Source organism: Bicyclus anynana, chromosome Z (assembly GCF_947172395.1).
Source record: "Bicyclus anynana chromosome Z, ilBicAnyn1.1, whole genome shotgun sequence".
Lineage (NCBI taxonomy): Eukaryota > Metazoa > Arthropoda > Insecta > Lepidoptera > Nymphalidae > Bicyclus > Bicyclus anynana.
In genome coordinates, this window is record NC_069110.1 from 1,983,330 (window position 1) to 1,999,733 (window position 16,404).

The following is a 16,404-nucleotide window of genomic DNA, read 5'->3' on the forward strand; positions in this document are numbered from 1 at the left end:
TTAATTCTCTGCGTGTGTGAAGTCTGCCAATCCGCATTGGGCCAGCGTGGTGGACTAATGGCCTAATACCTCTCATTCTGAGAGGAGACTCGAGTTCAGCAGTGAGCCGATTATGGGTTGATAACGTTAGCAGACTTACTTTCAGCGTATTAATTATTGGGCTAATTAGTTTATAATCTGCTCGCAGCCCGTCTTCTGAGGTATGAAGAAAAATCTTTTTGGACTAACGGGCTCGCTACACACTGTACGAGAGATAATTGTCCTACCGAGTGGTAGATAATTGTCCTACCGCAATTATTGCCTCTCGTCCTGTGCACCGCTTCCTATTTTGTCGATTTTGACGGGGTGACGCGATTGTTTGAGCGAGAAGAGCAGCGTGGTAGAAAGGGCAACATTGGAGAGAAGCATAGTGTGGCTGCAGCATAAGTGTTTTGCCGCAACAAGTTTTGAAAAACAAACACAAACGTGTTTCAGTGCAAATTTGTGTGATAATTGAGACGTCACACAAACATCTCGTCACGATATCACAGGGGTTCACTTGCGAATTGATCTGTCAATAAATACGCTTCGATTCAGCTGTATCACTCCTCGAAGTTGTTTTTTAGTCTGGTGGTTAGCCTCTGCAGATTATGAGGTCCTAGTCAAAGACGAGCCTGGAACGGGCTGTGAAATGTTGAGCTTTGTTCATAAGCAACACATAAGCATATTAAGCTGTCGGTCCTTGTCATTTAATATCATTAAATTATTCGTTACAGTCCAACACTATCATTCTAAATCCGCATTGGGGCAGCTCGGATTTATCGGATCGGATAATTGCCCCTCCTGTAAGGCGAGAAGTCTGGTCCCGTAAGGGGGCGTTCTAGTATTTACAGTGCTTTGTAACTGAACAAAATCAAGTCGCATCTTCTGAGAATGTAGAAAATTTCCAGTATAGCTATCTGCTACTAATCTCTTAAACCTTATCATTCAATGTTATTTGTTGCTCAACCAGCTGACCACTATTTTATTATTTTGGTCTTTATTATCAGCTTATTAAAATAAACATCAAATTGATTGACAAAATGTCATTTACCAACTGTGTGATAACCAACAGCACCAGATGACATTTGTCAAAGATAGTGAACAAACCTGCTGAATTAAACAAAAACATCTCTATCGTCAAAATACCATCTCCTTTTGTTTTCCGATACTCTATAATAATTGCAGTAAGAACTAAAATGTGATAAAATTAACCAATGGAACGAGTATGTTTTTTAGATCACACTATTGAAACAAAACTTCTTTAGCTCTTCCTCTCAGCGTCCGTTCGCCTCGCACACTTACACTTTTCGTAATGCATTAACCAGGCTACTCCCATTAAGTTAAGTTCGTAAAAGAGATTTTCTTCAAAAAACAATTAAGCGTGTAGTTGTCTCGACTAGTGACAGAAGGGCACGTTTTTTGCACAATGGATCAGCCTGACTGTCCAACACGGAAATGCAGCCAGTCTTCTTTCCATTCCATATAGTGGCATTCCGCGTGGCGCAGTGGGCAGTGACCCTGCTTTCTGCATCCACGGCTGTGGGTTCGATTCCCACAACTGGAAAATATTTGTGTGTTGAACATGGGTTTTTTACAGTGTCTGTGTGTATTTATACATTATATAAGTATTTATATGTAATATATAAATGTATATGAATATTATAATATCAACTTACTTAGTACCCATAACACGCGATTTAAATAGGTAGATACTGAAAGGATAAGGTTTGTTCACACGGACAATCATTGTGTCAGCGTGACCTTAGAGCTCTTACGATGTATGCAGTATGTAGTTACATATAATGATTACTTATTGAAATTTAAAACTATCTAGGTGCACCTAATTACCTACCTCCTCAAGTATCATCGTCACTCGTGTAATACAATACCTTCTCGGCTTATAAAATCTAACTGAATTTGTTTGCCTGTTTGTTTATATTATACTAGCAGCCCCCCCGCGGTGTCACCAGCGTTGTTCCTGCTCCAATCTATGTTAATATTATAAATGCGAAAGTAAGTCTGTCTGTCTGTCTGTCTGTCACCTTTTCACGGCTAAACGGCTGAATTGCTAAAAATGTATTTTGGTATAATGGTAAATTAAACCTTGGAGCAAAACATAGGGTACTTTATGACCCTAAAATAAAAATAGAAGGGGGTGCAGTAGGGGTTGAAAGTTTATAAGGAAAGTCCTTCCTTTTAAATTTAATTTAAATTATAAAAAAATATGAATGTGATTCAAGAACTTTAAAAATTCAACCCCTTAAGTGGTGAAAAAGAGGTTGAACATTAACATTGATTTCCACGCGGACAAAGTCGCGGGCGTCCGTTAGTACAAGGATAAAATAAAACCTATGACACTTTTTCAAAATCGTTCAGTGGATATTGCCATATACAACTTCACAAACTTACAAATTTTATCTCTTTATAATATTAAGTATGGAGCCGTGATAGCCCAGTGGATGTGACCTCTGCCTCCAATTCCGGAGAGTGTGGGTTCGAATCCGGTCCGGAGCATGCACCTCCAACTTTTCAGTTGTGTGCATTTTAAGAAATTAAATATCACGTATCTTAAACGGTGAAGGAAAAACATCGTGAGGAAACCTGCATACCAGAGAAATTTCTTAATTCTCTGCGTGTGTGAAGTCTGCCAATTCGCATTGGGCCAGCGTGGTGGAATATTGGCCTAACACCTCTCATTCTGAGAGGAGACTCGGGCTCAGCAGTGAGCTGAACATGGGTTGATAATGATAATATTAAGTATAGATTACCCAGTTTCAGCTGAATGAACACGAACTACCTTAGGTCCATGATACCAAAGGATCCCGGCAAATTCCCGACAGAAGCGACAGTCAAAGTTTACTTGAATATTTACATACTTACTGCTGGCCTATTCACTAGTTTGGTCTTCATTAACAACCAACATCAAATCAATTGAGAGATATACCTACTGAATGATATCTACAAAGGTTTGTCTGTAGGCACCGGATCACATTTTGTTAAGTACATAGAATCTAAAATTCGTAAAAAATATACCAACTAACATACGTCAAAATTACAGAATTAGCACATTAGGTTGTAAATGTCATTCGGTGCCTACTGTCACCAGCTGGTCCCTTGAAACGTGCCACACCTCCTAAAGTCTTATTAGCCGATAGACGTCCACTGCTACACACAGGCCTCTTGCATGGACCTCCAAGCACAACGATCTCGAGCCGCCAGCATCCAGCAGCTCCCTGCAACCCTCTTGATATCCTCGGTCCACCTAGTGGACTTGTAGTAGAACTTGTAGGTGTTTTCCATTTTGTACAATTGAAAGAAAGAAAGAAAAGGCGTTTGTTAAAAATGTTTATGATTGTAAAAATTCTAAATGAATTAAAAATCTTTTTTAATAATTATGTAGATTAAAATTAATAAATTTTTCATTATTTGAAGTATAAGCTTAAACGCACAGTTAAGAATAATATTTGTAATTTTGTTTGAACGCCCATACAAATCTAACGATTTCTCCAACCGACGACATAATTTCTTCAATATGACCCTTTAAATGCCTGTAACTCCGAAAGTAATGATCGCAGACACTAATATTAGATATAATATATTATATACCTTTTGAAAAACTGTCATCATCCCTCTTTGTAAGTATAGTGCATACCCTAATTAAAAATGATGTGCATGCCACTGACTGTTCTTCCATGCAGCATGGGCTGACAAACAGCCTTCATAAAATGAATTATGTCTGGCTATTCATACTCTCGTTCTGGAACTCGTAAAGTATATCGAAAGTATAGCACCACTCTCAGTACAAGTTCCCATTGACGTCAGCTCCGTTTCAGACTGGATGGCGTCGCTAAAGCATCGATTCTGCTCCATTCAATGCCACCCGACGCTCTGACCCCCGATTCGGTTTGCCGATTCGGTTGTAGAACTTAGTACTATACCTATTGGTGGATTCCCGACCTTGAATAGCAGCACCCTTACTTATTTGAAACTAATGGACGCAACTTTTGATCCCAGGCGTAACACAATGATATTAATTACACATGTCGTGCATGAGGTTCTCGATCAGAGTATGCACTGGTAAGACAAAATAAGCAAACTGAGAAAAGCGGCATTTGTATCAGGAAACATCTATAAGGGTATGCAGTGTTTTATGCATGTATGATGTGCACGCCACCGATTATGTATGCATTTGTATGTACTCGTATCTAGACCTACATACTCGTCTCTCTGTGTGTATGTTTGCAATAAACTGTAGATAATTAACAATTAAAAATGGGTAGAGAAATAGGTACCTCCAGTGAGGTTTCGTATATAATTTACTCTGGTTTCGTCAAGTTTGTATTTACATATAGAGGGCGTAGGTACGTACAAGGTTATTAACTAATGTAGGCATTATACGAAAATGTCTTCTAAATTGCAGATTTGTAATGAGTTCCCAGGGTAGGTAGTGCGTTTTTTGATCTATAGAGCTGTGTCTACCTGTATAAAAATTTCTATTATTATTCCTTCGTTCCCACCTCCCAAACATGATCTATCCGTAGTTATCTACTTAAGGAAGCTGATTAGTTACCTACATATATCTAATTAAACTACGCGCTAGGCTACATAGTGAAATTCGGTGGTAATAAATCTAAAATATAAATGATAGGAATAGGTACGTACTGACAAACTATCAGCTAAAAAACCAAAAGTTTGGTTATCGTAAGACGCTTAGAATATCAATAAATATCTATAATTTTCGAACTAATTGAGCGCCTATGAAAATACGATTAAATATGATACCTCAATGGGGAGTTGCGTTGCGTTATTGCAACGGATCAACGCATTGTATGCCACACGTGCGTTGCGATGATGAACGACGTCGCAGCTCTAGAGAACAACCCACAAAACACGTACCCAGTCAGTTTCAGCAGTGCATATAAAACAATTAATGTTTTTAAAGAACACTGCTAAGCGTCGCATCGGAATTCCGACAGCGCATCGTATCACCCTCACCCCGCTTCATCTCTCGTCAGTAAATTCGTTGAAACATCTCTTGTGACGACGCAACGCTATAATGTGGCATGTTATTTAAAATTAAACGACGCAGCGTCAACGCTGCAACGACGCAATGTTACGCAACGCACTAATGGGAAGAAGTCCTTAGCCTAAAGTAATTGACCACGTAGTCGCCAGTTCGAGGCTGTATCTAGGGCAGGAGTCAATTGGAGCGGCATCTACTCCGCGCCGTTCTATCTGGCTAAATCACTGGTTGCGCAAATCAACTTGTTCAAATTGTGCGTGCAATTTGACTCCTCTGTTGTTGTTTGGTTCAAAACTCAAAGGACCCGAGTTATATTGACGGTTTGCTCGAGTATGCGTAACCATTATTTCCGTTGACGGATTACTTTCTCAGACTACGATTATGCTATGCCCTTGCGCCTTGCCGCGTAAGCCCTCATTTGCTCGAGATATTTTTTAACGGACGTTAAAAAAGCGTTCAAATATAGTTGAAGTTATATGAAGGTATATTTCCAACGCCCAAAATTGAAAATGGAACACTGCTCGGAAAAAAAACATCGTGTTTTAAAAACGCTTTCGTGTAAATCTCAGAATACAGAAAAACACCAGAAGTCATAACTTGCTTAAAGACCTTGGCGTCTCTAGATGTGCAGCTAGTTCTATATTAGAACGAGTATCCAAAGCTGCTTTAATAGGATCTTACCAAATTTGGCTCGGCAGGGAGAATAACACGAGCAGAGAACGGGGAGTGTTGATCAATCGTCAAATGCTATCAAATGCTAAGATATTCGTCTCAACATAAATGCTGTCCTTCACTCTACTGCAGTTTTGCTTTGTAATGCAATGTAGTAAATAGGATGAAAAATATATTACAAGTTATCACATAGGAGATATTATTTTTGCAACAACAATATATTACAGTGAAGTGGTTCAGTAAATATGCTATAAGAAGTACATACATACTGATGTTATATGAACAATCCAAAGAAAACTGGTTTAAAATGCTTATGAATCAATAACCCCTACAATAGCTAGTTTTACAAGAAGAAAAAGTCAGTCATCTTACTTGCATAGAAAAGCTACCTTTGCTCATCAAAATCAAAAATCAATTTTACCACCTAGACAGACTAATTAAGAATAATAATAATTAAGAGAGAATAGTTTTAAATAAGAGAGAATATGTGTGAGTTCCCCTCAAAAAACAACAGACAATTTTGTTCGTGAATTTGAGTGCGATGCATCTCCATTTTCTAATTCCTCTATGGTCTGACCAGTTTGAATATTGGTTTGAAATAATACACCAGCGCCATCAAATTGATCAAAAGGTATCACCACACTATGTTAAGTTTCCATATTTAGTTTTGTAAGTAGATATTTTTTTGTTATTTTGAAGTCGGTTGATATTTTTTAATAACATTTTTAGAAAGAGAATCGACGTGCCACTTGGTTACACTTATTAGTTTCTGAACGCAACAAAAAAAGTATAGCTGTCAAATGCAAAGCTGTCAGTTTGACGTTAATTTCAACTGTCTGCTGTGGTCTTGGATGCGTCGGGCAAGCTTGTGTTAAAAATCGAATCTAAGTGTTCCAAGTAGAAAATTAGAAATTCATAATTACCGCTCGATAAATACATGCCTTTGTGTTTTGTGAAAATTTGATAATTTAATTTTCTTACATGCAATAGTGTAGTGTGTGTTGAATTTGTTTTATCCTTAAAAGCTAGGATCAGGTGAGGCGGTCATGCTTGTCAAATAATAGAAAATGATGAATGAATAAGTAGAAGCGAGATACTTAAAATTATCCCTGAACAATTAACGGATGTGTTTTACTAGTGGTAAATATACAATACGATGGAATTCTAAATAATAATTTCATCATCACGATGTTTCATCCATGTTCTTTGCCAATTCAGATCGTATTCGTTATAATGATATTTTTCCGATTAAACAGTATACATTGAACGTTAGGGTGACTATTTATCGGCGATACTACATGGTTGTGTAACGCAACATTGCCGGGGCCATTTCCACGAATACACGTCGATAAAGCTGTTATTGATTTGTGCAAATGCATTTTGCTCATGTGCAAGTTTGAAATGTCAAGAGACATGTTACAACAATAAAATGGTAGACTGTTACTCGTAATCGTTAATAATTGTTCTAATAAAACAAACTCAGTTGATTAATTTATTCTGGCTTTAGAAGCTCTTCTGAAAAGAGTAAACTTGTAAAAATTTGCATCAGTTAAAAAAGCTGTTTCTACTGACAAAGAAAGCTGTTTCTACTGAAGGCAAGACATGAAAATATGTTTAAATTATTTTATTTATATATTTATATTATTAAAGTACATAATATAGATATCTATCTTGTACAGTTGTTAGCAAATGTGATTGTTTTAAGCAGTTTTTTCTGTTTATGTAGACTTGCAATTGGTTTGCATTCTTTTGTGTCTGTTGTAGAGTAATTAATTATTATTATTCTTAATTAGGCCTGTCTAGGTGGTAACACTGATTTTTGATTTTGATGAGCAAAGGTAGCTTTTCTATGCAAATGCGATGACTGACTTTTTCTTCTTGTAAAACTAGCTATTGTAGGGGTTATTGATTCATAAGGATTTTTAACCAGTTTTCTATGGATTGTTCATATATCATTCATTAGCTATCATCAGTATGTATGTACTTCTTATAGCATATTTACTGATCCACTTCACTGTTATATATTGTTGTTGCAAAAATAATATCTCCTATGTGATAACTTTTTTGAGATAAAAATATCCTTGTAGAAAAAAGAATCTATTTACTACATTGCATTACAAAGCAAAACTGCAGTAGAGTGAAGAACAGCATTTATGTTGAGATGAATATCTTAGCATTTGATAGCATTTGACGATTGATCAACACTCCCCGTTCTCTGCTTGTGTTGTTCTCCATGCCGAGCCAAATTTGGTAAGATCCTATTAGAGCAGCTTTGGATACTCGTTCTAATATAGAACTAGCTGCACTTCTAGAGACGCCAAGGTCTTTAAGCAAGTTATATACCGTTCTCTGCTCGTGTTGTTCTCCATGCCAAGCCAAATTTGGTAAGATCCTATTAGAGCAGCTTTGGATACTCGTTCTAATATAGAACTAGCTGCACTTCTAGAGACGCCAAGGTCTTTAAGCTAGTTATATACCGTTCTCTGCTCGTGTTGTTCTCCATGCAGAGCCAAATTTGGTAAGATCCTATTAGAGCAGCTTTGGATACTTGTTCTAATATAGAACTAGCTGCACTTCTAGAGACACCAAGGTCTTTAAGCAAGTTATTCAAGAGATTTGGCTGGTAATCCTCTCGCACCTACTTCTACGGCATACAGACTAGCTACATAGCCATTTTTAGTTAGTTCATTTGTTAGGTCATAATATTTATTCACTTTTATATTGTAGTCCTTAGGAATGTTAGACTCCCACGGCACAGTAAGCTCTACAGGTACTATTTACTTAGTTTGTTTGGACAAAAGGAAAATGTCTGGTCTAGATCTCAAAATAGCGATATCCACTGGGATTTTATAATACTTCTCATACGTATGCATTAATAAAGTCCAATCAGGTGCAAAATCTAGGATTGAGTAAGGCTTACTAGATGTTTTTGTTATTGAACCTGCTTTGACAGTTAATTTGTCTATTATTTGTAGTCAATCGTTTTTGAGCTCTAGCTACTGAAATCTTATAGCTTCACATATAATTTGAAGTACTCTATCATGACGACGTGAGTAAAGACCCCTATCCAGGAGCACCTTGCATCCAACCAACAAGTGCCTTGCTGTTCCTATTGATTGATTTTGATTTGATTTTTAAATGTCTTTATTATATAATATATTGTTACAGTGTTGTTAGAACAATAGACTTTCTAAATACTAAATAATTCTTATTGCTAACATGCTACGGCCATATTGCCTATTGCCTCACCACAAGTATAGTAAGATTTTTCTGTGGCTTTCCCCCATCATACTAATTTGCTCTGATCTGGGAGAGTCATTTGAAAGGCATTAAGATAGAATTTTAATAAGGCAGTAGACCAGTCATATAGCAAGGTGTGCCACTTGCACTTGCAACCGGGATGCAGAATTCACCTAATGATAACCAATCATTTTGAATTTCTAAACTCATTGTGTGCACTTTTTAGCTGTCATTTTCATCTTGTTGTCTTTATGATGTTTGCATCCAATTTAGCTGAAAGGGTTTTGCCAATATCATAAACAAGGAAAGGCCAAGTCAGATGTGAAGTAATATAGTTATCATAAATCCAAGCTTTTTGATATTGCTTATTGGCTGTTGGTCTACCTTATTGACGTCATTAATGAAATTATCGACAACTACCTCTAAAGATAGTGTACATCCTTTGTAAATGCCGCTTTATGACGTTCCTGTTCCCGTGATCTACGAATACGGGGATCGAACATAGCCTATGAAACTCGCAAATAACGTAGCTTTCTATTAGTAAAAGAATTTTACAAATTAGTTCAGTAGAGCCAGAGATTACCCCCTTCTACCACACAAACTTTGCCTCTATATAATACTAGCATAAAAGTCCCTATTTCCCTTGGTCATCGCACCACGCTCCAAGGGCTGAACCGATTTTGCTAAGGGTAGTGGTAGAGTAAGGATAGGATAGGAGTAAGGTAGGGAAGGTGTAGGGTAGGGTAGGGGTATGGTTGAGGTAGGTTAGGTAACGGGTAGTGTACGGGTAGGGTAGTATAGGGGTAGGGTAGGGTAGAGGTAAAGCAGGTGTAGGGTAGGATTAGGGGCAGGGTAGGATTGGGTAGGCTTAGGTTGGTAGTAAGGTAAGTTAGGGGTTATGGGAGAATTGCACATAAGTGAAAGCGAACCTTGATCGGGTCCGCTATTGAATATAATATTTTGAAATAGGGGAAATATTTTTACACGGACGAAGTCGCGGGCGTCCGCTAGGCTATCATAAAAAGAAAAATTCCACCCCTTGGTATTTCACAAGATCCCAACAAACACCTGAAACCTACCAATTCTTTTAAAAAAAAAACAACTCTCAACAAAGTTACAACACAATTGCAAAAAAGTTCGAGAGGAAGCCAAAAATATCGTCTTTTCCTTCCTTTGTGTATCCTTTGTGAATTGTTCACGTGAATTCAAACTTTGCGTAAGATTGCAAGAAAACATTTTCAAGTACTTAACTCATGAAACTGAAATGAACTGAATATTAACTATACAAACACAATAAACAACGAAGAAACAATAATAATACAGAAATAAATCGAACCAGTAGTTCCGAAGATTACCCGTTTCAAAGAATGTTACAAACATACAAACTTTACCTCTTTATGATATTAGTATAGACTAGCCGATGCCCCGCGGTTTCTCCCGCGTAGTTCCCGTTTCCGTGTGAATATGGCGATATAATATAGTCTATGACATTCAAAAATAACATGGCTTTCTAGTTGCAAAAGAATATTCAAAATCGGTTCAGAAGATCTAAAGATTACCTCCTACAACAGCACAAACTTTACCTTTAGTCCCTATTTTTATAACTCTCTGTTGGTCTAGGGTAGAGGTAGTGTAGGGTGGAGGTGTAGGGGTTGGGTAGAGGTAGGGCTTCTTCTTCTTCTTCTTCTTGATGTCGCGGCTCTGCAGGTCTCTTGAGGTCCTGTATCACGTTGACCGTTACCGATCTATTGTGATCGCCACTGACTAGATATCCCCTCCAATACTGGTTGCTGCCAGGTACAGCAGCAGTTTCTTGGCTGGGATGTGTTTTACCTCCTCTGGATCCATTGTGTAATGCCCTAAGTGGAGGTTGCGTTTATGTATTAGAGCTGGGCAATTGCATAAGATGTGCATAGGTGTTTCCTCTGCGTCTAGGCAGAGTCTGCACAGATCTGTGTCCCGGAGTTTAAGATTGAACATGTGTCTATTGAGTCCACAGTGTCCGGTAAGTGCCCGCACTAAGATACATAGGTTTTTCCTACTAAGCGCTAGTAGGTCTGAAGCAGCCTTCTTATTGAAGGATTTTACTAGCGCTTTTGAGTGATTCATTCCTGGAAGTTTTCTCCAGCGAATAAGGGTGTCGTAGTAACAGTAAGTTAACAGGGTGAGTTTGGCTAGGCTTTTAGGTATACCACAGAAGGGTTCAGGTCCTGTCTGTGGTAACCTCGCGCCTAGTTTCGCAAGTTGGTCCGCCTTTTCGTTGCCGACTATTCCTGCATGCCCTGGAACCCAGCGAAGGATAACCTGATTACGGTTGCCCAAGTTATTCAGACATTGCCAGCAGTTTTCAACAAGTCTAGAGGTAATAACCTCCGCGGACAAGGCTGAAAGAGCCGCTTGGCTGTCAGAGTGAATATAAATAGTTCTGTTAACGTAGTTGTTTTGCTGCAAGGCTTCCGCACATTTAATGATGGCGTACACCTCTGCCTGGAAGATGGAGGTATACGTTCCCAGGTTCCGGTGAATTTTCACCCTGGGCTTCTCTCCATAGGTTCCACAGCCTACGTCTTTTCCTGACTTGGAACCATCGGTGTAGCACTTTAGGCTTCCCGCTTTCCAAGTTATTTCATTTTTTAGCCACCTGTCCCGATCGGGTATCTCAACGGTGTAGTTCCTTTGGAAGTAGTAGTTTGGGGTCATATTGTCTGATGGCATCCCCAAAACTGGGATATCAAGTACTGAGTTTTGTAGGTTCCTCATAACTTGAGAAAGCCAGTTCACCTCTTTCTGGCAGATTACTCTGTACATGCCCTCTCTTGCCTCCTTTTCCAAATAGAGAAACAGGGGCGGGAGGTTAAGTAGTGCATCAAGAGCTGCTCCAGGTGAGGTGTTCATGGCTCCGGTTATAAGCAAGCAGGCAGATCTTTGAAGACTGCTAAGCTTACTTTGAGTGGTTTTCTGCATCGTTTTCCTGCACCAAACTGTTGAGGCGTAAGATACAATCGGCCTCACCACAGCTGTATAGAGCCAGAGGGTTATTTTAGGTTTCAGCCCCCATCGTGCTCATGCCAGTCGACTGCAGATACCGAGGGCTGTTTTCGCCCTCTTAAGTGTACCATCCACGTGAGAGTTCCAAGTAAGTTTCTGGTCTAAGGTAATACCCAGATACTTAGCCTCGCACGAGAACGGAATGTGTTTTCCATTCAAAATAGGCGGCTCGAGTTTTTCGAGTTTATGCTTATTGGTGAATGGGACAATGACTGTTTTATCTGCATTAACAGATAAGTCATTGTCTTTGCACCATCTTTCAATGGTGTTTAGTGCTTTCTGTATGAGGTACGAAATAGTACTTTGGCAGTTTCCTCTCACAATGATTACCAGGTCATCCGCGTATCCCTGGGTATCTAAGCGGAGTTCAGCCATCTTATACAGCAGGTGATCGACTGCAAGGGTCCATAGCAGGGGTGACAAGACCCCGCCTTGCGGGCATCCCCTTGTCGTAAGCACTTCAGTCGAGATGTCGTTTAGCTTAAATCTGGCTATTCTGTTTGAGAGCATCGCTTCAACCCAGCGAACAGTGGTTGGGTCAGCCCGTTTGTTGGTTAGACCATTCACCAATGTTCGGATGGGAGTGTTATCGAAAGCTCCCTCAATGTCTAGAAACGCCGCGAGGGCGATTTCTTTGTCTTCCAGTGCCTTTTCGATTTTATCAACCAGGCTTAGCAGGGCGGTTTCTGTGGAGCGTCCTCTGCAATAGGCATGCTGGGTTATATGGATGGGTCTCTCAATGAGAATCCCATCCCTAATATACCTATCCAGTACCTTCTCCATTGTTTTTAGTAAAAATGAAGAGAGACTTATGGGTCTAAAGGCTTTAGGCATGGCGTAGTCCTTTATTCCCGCTTTAGGTATGAATATGACCCTTACTTTGGTCCAGTTTTCTGGAATATATCCCCAGGCAAAGCTCGCCCTGAAGATTTTGACCAGATGTGGGATCAGCAGGGTTGCACCTCTTTGTAATAAAAGAGGTGTTATTCCATCAATCCCACTAGCTTTGTTCGATTCAAAAGAGTTGATAGCCCACCTCACTGCTCCAGGTCTGAAAACTATGGTGGCCCTTCTCCAGTCCTCGATATGAGGCCTACATGGAGCCTGCGCCAAGGTTCTAGCGTTAGTACTGACCGCTCCTGGGAAGTGAGAGTGTGCTAGCAATTCTAGGGTTTCCTTCTCATCACATGTGAAGGAACCATCAGGCTTTTTTAACAAGCCTAGCTGATTAGGTTTGGCTTTGGAGAGCAGTTTTTGGAGTCTGGAACCTTGAGGCAAGTTGCTTATTTCCTCGCAGAATCTTCTCCATGATGCTCTTTTAGCCTTCCTAATTTCTTTGCTGTATTCGGTTAGGGCTTTTCGGTAGATGTCCCACTCCTTGGTCGTCTTAGCCCTGTTGAATAGTTTGCGTGTTTTGTCCCTCAAGCGCTTAAGCTTTGAGTTCCACCACGGCACTTTGTGTTTAGAAGTCTTGGTCTTGAGCATACAGTTGTCTTCGAAGGCTTTAATAGTTCCTTCGGTGACAACTTCAACTGCTAGATCCAGACTTTCTAGCGTTTTTATACTTTTAGGTACTACCTCTAGGTTGCACTGCAGGCTGCTGCAATAGTCCGTCCATTTAGTGCGCCTAGGATCCCTGTAAGTAACCGTTTCCATAGGAAAATTTGTTGTCAGATTAAAACCTATGTGTCTATGGTCTGACATTGCACTTTCCTTACTCACCTGCCAGTCGTTAATTCTCCTGGCTAAATTGACGGTGGCGAAGGTTATGTCTAGAACTTCCTTTCTAGTTTTTGTGACAAAGGTTGGTACATTGCCTTTGTTTAAGACCTGAAGGTTATTAGCTAAGAGGAAATCGTAGAGAAACTCACCTCTATCATTCGTGTCAGTGCTACTCCAGGCGTCGTGATGGGCGTTCGCGTCGCAACCCACCAGTAGTTCTGCGTTGTGTTTCCGGGCGTATTCGACTACCGGGAGCAACTCGTTTGCAGGATTTGTTACTTCGCCGGGTAGGTAGGCTGAACAGATAATTATCCTCCGTCCTTCCCACCCTTTGATGTTTACAAATGCTGCCACAAGGTCATCGGTACAGACTCCTGGAATTGGCAGAAAGTTAATAGATCTATCAAAAACGATACACGCTCTGGGCCTCGAGCCGTTGGCATGTGATAGTAACTTACCCCCAGCATTCAGCCCGAGGATAGTACCGCTTTTGGAGATCCAGGGTTCTTGAATAAGGGCGAGGTTTGCTTTCCCCTCAACAAGGCAGCACTCTGTGATAGCAGAGGCCGCAATTGCGTGTTGGAGGTTGGCTTGCAGAAACCTCACCATGGACCCCTGGATTGCCATTTATTTGGCCCTTTTAATGACCGGTAGAGGCCGGTCTCTGCCCCTATCCGTTTGAGGCGAATGACGACCTCGGTCGGGTGGGGCATTCTTCGGCGCTCTGCCAGTTGCTTTTTTGTTAGCCAGAGCTTTCACTCTTTTAGCTGTCCTCCCTCTCCCAGAACCACTCGGTCCGGCAGCGGAGTGGCCTGCGCTGGCGATAGAACGTCCAGCGGCCGATCCGCCACCGTTTCCACTCGGCCCTGGGATAGGGTGGTCTGCGCTGTCCTGAGTGTCAGCTGTTGGCTCGGTTGGGCTATTAGGCCCTCCTCTGAGCTTGAAGTACAACCAATAGAAGCCCAGGAATATTTTAAAATTATACTTCTTTAGGACTTCCATTGAGGAGTCATCCAGAGAAAGAAACGCTAGGATGCCCTTATCGTCTGCCTTCTCATGGAGGACCCTCCAGTGAGTTGGGTTCAGCTCATGGTTTTGCCAACACAGCATCCCTAGTGCTAGCTTGGTGGATTTCGCTAGATTCTTAGGGATGAAGGTTGACACAGTCCATGGCTTAGGCAATTCGTTTTCCAGAAGTATAGAAAGCTGTGCCTCAGGCCATGGTTTGCAGGTTTTGACTGTTTCCACAAGCCAGTCCTGGCTTTCCTTGTCTACACAAGTAATCAGGATCCAGCCAGGCTTGTGGGAGAAGCCAAGAAACCTGGGTCCCTTGCCCATGTTTTCGACGTTTATGGTGCGACATGTTTGATACATGACCTCCATAAGTGCCGAACGGACAAGGTCCATTTGCTCCGTCGTCATAGGTTCCGAGTTACGAATCCCCACACGAAGAGCTCCTGTAATGTCCCGATAGCTGGCGGCCGGTTTAGTGCGTCCGTCAGGCGTCGTTGACATTTTTTGTGCCTTGGGTGGGTTTGCCTTTGGAGATTCCTCCTCCGATCTGCCGCGTTTGCGGCTTTCGTTGGAGGCTATTGGTTTCTCCACAGGTAATTCCGCCCAGGGCTTGCGGCATAGGGTGAGGGCTTCATTGTATTCTAGCCCCCCATCCTTTACAAGCCGGTGAAGGCGCTTGCGCGCAGCACCACAGAGTTTTTTGCGTCTAGCGCCTTGGCTTTGTGGTTTTGTCTCGCACACAAGGGGTGTTTCCATAGGCGTTTCGGAGGCGATGACGTCTCCGCCGACCTTCTGGCCACTCCCGAAAGTGAACGAGCTAGTTCCAGGCTCTGCAGAGTCTACGACAGGCCTCTGCGCCTTAGAGTTGGTGCCACAAGATGTGGCAAAAGAAACTTGTAGATTTGAATTCTCCAGCAAGTCCCACGAGTAGCAAGGGAAATAAGCGGTCACAGACAGCAGAGCCCCGCTTGCCGCCTGAAGGGCATGATACTACCTCGATTTGCCCTGGTGTCGAGGAGACTCCGTTAAGGACTGAGCACCCCCTCAGCCATGCATCCTTCGGCACGGTACGTATAACACCTTGGATTTGGGGATTTTTGGAGTCGAGGTTTTCTCCTCCGGGGTGTGGGTGTGTTTAGACAGTAGGGAATTGAGGGGGAGGAGAGTTTGGAAGGACTGGTAGGGGATTGGGTTTAAGGTGGGCATTAGACAGGAGGTGGGAGGGGATGTGGGTATAGGAGAGGAAAAGTACAACAGTGTATGGGAGTGTACACAGTGTACCGCCAGAATGATACTCCGCTATTGCAGCCCGAGGTTGGATGTGAAAAGGTGCGAGCCCGGTTTAGATACTGCAACATTGCCCAGGGTGGACGACGGGGACGTGTAACATCTGACTTGTGACAGGACCCAATAGCACAGCTCGCACACCTGTGCGTAGTCACTGCCACCATTTCCCACCCCAGGTAGGGCTAGAATAGGGGTAGGGTAAGGGTAGGATAGGTGTAGGGAAGCGGTTGGGTAGGGGTAGGATAGGGGTTGAATAGAGGTAGGATAGTGGTTGGGTAGGGATAGGTTAGGGCCTTCCCCTACCCTACCCCTATCCCAGCACTATCCTAGGTGTAGGGAAAGGGGAAGATTACGGGTAGGGTAGGGTACGGGTACGG

The 16,404-nt window shown here is 41.6% G+C and overlaps 1 protein-coding gene across 6 annotated transcripts in view; it reads left to right on the top strand.

The window, feature by feature from the left end:
• Positions 1–6,548: 6,548 nt before the first annotated feature.
• Positions 6,549–16,404, top strand: part of LOC112045528 (zinc finger protein zfp-1) — a 68,007-nt gene continuing 58,151 nt past the window's right edge. For 5 of the 6 annotated variants that reach the window (XM_052890861.1, XM_052890864.1, XM_052890865.1 and 2 more), the window contains exon 1: positions 6,549–6,751. The gene's annotated coding sequence lies outside the window, so the exon portion shown is untranslated. Of the gene's footprint in view, positions 6,857–16,404 lie in introns of all 6 variants that reach the window. The other variant, XM_052890863.1, reaches the window with a different exon arrangement.